This window comes from Gossypium hirsutum, chromosome A08 (assembly GCF_007990345.1).
Source record: "Gossypium hirsutum isolate 1008001.06 chromosome A08, Gossypium_hirsutum_v2.1, whole genome shotgun sequence".
Taxonomy (NCBI): Eukaryota; Viridiplantae; Streptophyta; class Magnoliopsida; order Malvales; family Malvaceae; genus Gossypium; species Gossypium hirsutum.
In genome coordinates this window covers 71,596,431-71,602,032 of record NC_053431.1, presented here as the reverse complement: position 1 = coordinate 71,602,032, position 5,602 = coordinate 71,596,431, and positions in this window count along the sequence as shown.

Here is a 5,602-nt window from a genome sequence, read left to right as displayed (position 1 = left end):
CCTCAATGCGTCTACTTTTAGGACGAATAAACGGAAACATCATCTGAGTCCTGAACTATGAGATAAATAATTTTTAGTGACAAGAGGTTAGAACTGTTGGATAGAAAAATAGGGGAAACTTTAATGAATAAACTGTACTAATTGGATAAACTGAAAATTATGAAACTTTTATGGGAGAAAGGTATATGAGTCTAGTTTCAAGGAAAATTAACGAAACTAAATTTTGAGTTTTTTAGCTCCAGATATGAATGATTTAGTAACTGTAACTTGATAAAACAACTTAACTTGAACATGTGTAATTGTACAATTATAGTGTTTTATCTTGAAAAACATGTTAGTAATTGCGTATTAATTTCATATGGACTTACTAAGCGTAAAGCTTATCCTTCCTCTCCATTTCTTTATTATTGGTAGGTCGGCTCGGGGTTGGAGATCATCGGAGGCAAAATCACACTATCAAACTATCATTTTTGGGAGACTTAATTCAAATATTAGAAATATCAAGTGAGTGGCATATATAGGAAGTTGGTTTGTGATATGTATTATTATTATGACTTTGACCATACGTATCAGTCTGCATTGAGTTATCATATATGATCATGAGATGTGGTCTTTATCCATTTTGGTTTATAAGTTTAATTAATCATGCCATGTCCTATGTTTTGATGTGATGATATAGTTAGCTTTGTTTGTTATGCATGATTGGTAATACATCAGGTAAGTTAAATGCAGGCCAGTGGATCATGAATTAGATGGAAATGAGTAATGTTGCCTTGAATATGGATGTTTAATGGACAAATTGGTAGCTACATTAAGATGGTATAAAATGAGAATAAGATTTAGCATGTCTAGTTCTAGTTAATGTAAGAATGTATATTATATACAGGATGGTAAGTAAATATGTTTAAAATGAATGACATGCTATTGCATGATTATGGATGTATAAGTGTTCATTTATGCCACGTTATATGTCTTTAGATATGAGTCTATTCATGTGTTCGAAAAGTTTTGAATTAAATGAAATTTTATGGCCCGGTTTTTGTCTATATGTATGGTTAAGTCTGGTAATGCCTCGTACCCTGTTTCGGCCTTGGATACGGGTAAGGTGTGTTACATTTTTGGTACGAGCTTACTAAGCTTTTGAAAGCTTACTTTGTGTATGTTTGCATTGTTTTATAGATATTGACGCTATTGCAAGCTCGGGGATCGTCAAGGATCGTCACCACACTATCAAACCTCATTTTGGTACTTTTTAAAATGTATATTTTCAAAGTATGGCATGTATAGGCTAATGGTTGTGGGATCATGTTGTGTGATGTATATACTTAGCCATGTGATTTGGCTAGTTGGTGTTTAAACTCATAATTGATAATGGCTTATGGTATGTAATGTTAATATGTAATTGTGGTATGTTGTAGTAGGTAAGTTTTGGTAAGTTTAGTTTGAGATTGAATGATGTATGGAAGGAAATGTTTTGGTATGATCTTATCTTATGTTGGCATGAATTGGTAAGGTTTATAAGTAGGAAAATGGTTGATTTTTTTATAATATAAATGACGAATGCTTTGGCATAAAATTGGCTGAAATAGTGATGCATATATGCTTGATTCTTTGCTTGTAGGATGACCCAAATTTGGGGTGGCAAATTGGCTATTCAAATGGCCTAATTTTGTCCACACGGGCAGAGAAACGGGCGTGTGTCTCAGCCGTGTGCGACACATGGCTATGTTGCACGGTCGTGTGTCCCCTGGGGTACCCTACAATTGTAAGTTAGGCCCGAACACGGCCAACGCACACGGGCGTGTGGGTAGCCGTGTGGCCCAAGTCAGACTCGACTACGGCCAAAGCACACGGGCATGTTTTGTAGCCGTCTGATCAAGTTAGTAGCTATGCCTTGTTTTGCCACGGCTTAGACTGGGCATGTCTAAGACCGTGTGAGGCACACGGCCTGTTCACACGGGCATGTGACCTTTTAAAGGTTGAAAATTTTTATAAGTTCTGAAACTTTCATAGGTTATCGAATTAATCCAGAAAGCATGTTTTAGACTTTATACAATCGTTTAAAGTTCACGTTGAATATTAATGATCCATGTTTATTGAAATGATAGGATATTTGATATTTGATGGTTCTGACCTGTGTTATGAGTTCGGTAATGACTCTTAACCTATTCTGGAGATAGTTATGGGTTAGGGGTGTTACAGTATATATTTGTATTTAAGTTTACTTTATGGAGATAACATAAGTGTTTATTATTTATTGATTAAGAAAGGTTAAATGAGTAAGCTTAACTAAAGTAAGATTATAGACATTATTGCATGAAATGAAAAGCCATGATGAATGATGGAATTTTCTTAAATTGAATGCTTGAATTGGTTGGTTTATGGATGTGAGTTTTAATGCAGGAGATGGATGTGATTTTGGGTGAGAAATGAAGCTAGAAATGGCTTTATTTTTTCCACACGAGCATGTGACTAGACCGTGTGTGACACACGGTCGGGTATATGTGCGTGTAGTTAGGCTGTGTGTCCCCTGCACCTAAATTTTGAGAAACAGAATGCTCAGAATTGGGCAAACAGGCAGAGACTCGAGTGTGTGTCTTGGCCATGTGAAACCTGCACCGAATTTCGAAATGAATTAATTGACGACCTAGCACATGGGAGTGTGTCATGGTCGTGTGCACAAGTTAGAAAGTTACACGGGGTCCAACACGGCCTATAGCGCGGGCGTGTCCTAGGGTGACACGGGCATGCTCCAGCGTCACACGGGCGTGTCCCTTAGACCAAGCCCGCCCTGCACCTTGGAAAAATTTTGAAGTTGAGCAAAAAATTCTTAGAGGTTTTGATTAAGTCCTGACTCGATTCTAATGCTCGTATTGCACCTCAAGGGTCCATTTAAGGGATGCCATGAGTGATTTCAGAATTTGAATAGTAACTTGCATGATTTACTTGTAAATGTTTTTGAAAGTTTCGGTAATGCTTCGAAACCCTGTTTCAACGACGTATATGGATTTGGGGTGTTACATGTAGTATCGAGGTGTACGAATCAAGATCCATCAATTCATGTCCAATGGTACCGATAGGTTAATATATCGGAAAGTACACTCTCGAGGCACACATGTATACAACAGGATTACCAGTCCAGGCTAAATATTTTTTATGACATATGCTCTAAATAGTTTGATTTGGATTACCCGTCTAGGCTTAATCCAATTCATAACATATGCTCGAGAGGAATTATATTAGGATTACCCGTTCGGGCTAAATCCTTTCATAAATGATGTCAATAGGATTACTTGTCCGAGCTAAATCCCGTCAGCAACAAATGCAGGACCTCATTCATTTCGAGAAATCACATATCCATCGATATTCATTTATTCAACGAGATTTAACATTTTCAAGCATTTCCCGGCATGTAATTATTTCATACATCTATAACATTCATATAATTTAAATGATCATATTCCACATTCGTTCCAAGCATAAAAGTAATTTTTTCTTGTTTATCCTTTATCGGGCATTTTCTGTAACAGCCTGCTTTAGACCCTAATCGAAACGGTGGTTTCGGGACCACGAATTCGAGTAAAAAAATATTTAAAAATTATTTTCTATGTTTATTTTGTTTGAATTTATATCAGTGAAATTTTCGTGATTTTTAGGTGTCCGATTAAATAAAACGACTTAATCGCGTAAATTGAAAAGTGGGTAGTTTATTTTGTAAAGGGCTTATTTGTTAATGGCTTTCTAAGTGGGGGTATTTATGGTGAAATTATCCCATTATATATATGATGTTGGACGGTAGTGGATGATTTTATAATATATTAACTAAAGTTTAAAAAAATGGTAACATAATAATAAGTTAATGTATGTTATTATATTATAAAATAAAAAGCCATATACATGTTATTTCTTCATCCTTGCACCGAAACTAAAACAAAGAAAAAAGAAAGAAAACAAAGTAGGGTTCGGCCTTGTTCAAGCTAGATTAGGGTAAGTGTTCAGCTCAGTTTTTGATAATTTTTACGTTTTTGAGATCGTTGCTTCGAGTACTACAAAACCCATGCTTAAATTTTTTATTTTGATGAATATTTGAGTTGTGCCATTGTTGATAGCTTGTGATTTTTGTGGTTTGATGATGGAAAATGAAAGATATGTTTTAGCTTAACATATTTTGTATTGGAATTTTTGATAATTTTGAGTAATTAGGACTTAATTGCAAAAATAATAATTTGAGGGGCTAAAATGTGACATTAATGAAATATATGAACTCGTATGGTAATGGGTAAGATTCGGCTAAACATGGGTAATTGGAAATTTTGTGTATTTTGTGTTTTGTGCAATAGGGACTAAATTGTAAAAACTATAAATGTTAAGGGTAAAATGGTAATTTTCCTATTTATGTGTTTTTGGACTACATTGAATGATAATATGTTTGAATGAGCTTAATTTGAATATTTTTAGATCAAGAACTAAAGAAATCGGATTTGGATCGGGGAAAAACGAAAGTTGTCGACTAGCCGCCCGATTCCGTTTTGTACCATCCGAGGTAAGTTTATAAGCAAATAGACCTATTTATTAGTAAATTAATGTTATAATTATATGCTGTTATGGAATGTTAGAATTTAATTGTGCTATGGCCGAATATGTATAAAAGTGGCTACCACACTTTCGAGTTCAATTCGACCGAGATACGAAGTCCAAAAGCCCCGTATGAACCTTAGGAATAGTTAGGATACATATGTCATGACATAGGATTCCGATATATGTGTTTGAGTAAGACCATGGCATCGATATGTGGTTCCGATATGTGTTTACGAGTTAGACCCTATCTGGGACAGTGGCATCGGTATGTGGCTACATGTAAGACCGCGTCTGGGACGTTGGCAGTGTACGACTTGTGTAATTATCTGAGTGTCCTATCCAATTCCGAATGGTTCATCGGGCAAAGGTAAATTGTGATCGGATTTGTAAAACAAGTTAAATCTCAAGTAAGAATTTATTTGATATTTACATAAGATAAGGTAAGTAAATATTAAGAATATTTGTTGTAAATATTGTGCAGTGGAAATAAAGCATATATGAGTAGGTGGTATATGTATTTGACTTGTGAATGTATAAATCGTGTACTATAGAAATGTTTCTTAGGTATGTGCACTTATGATTTAGTATATTCGGCTTTATATATGATTCTTATAAGTGATGTTATTCTGTGATTCTTACGTTTAAATATGTGGGTAATTGGATGCATAGTTTATTAAGATTAATTGTTTGGAAGTGGATAAAAAAATATGTTAAATAGCCTTGTGAATATTCGGCTTAAATAGGAAATTGCTGATAAAAGTGTTTTAAATATGAAAATGTAATTCAAGATCAAGTATGGTAATGATAATGTTAAATGTTAGTTAGAAAAAAAAATGGACAATGTTATTAAGTTATTTATTTTCTTATAATTTACTAAGCTTCAATAGCTTACTTTATGTTTTATATGTGTTTTCATTTTATAGATTTTGAATTCAAGCTACGAGCTCAGGGACTATCAACCAAGTTCATCACACTATCTACTACTTTGGTACTTAATAAGCTAAACTCGAATTATGGCATGTAT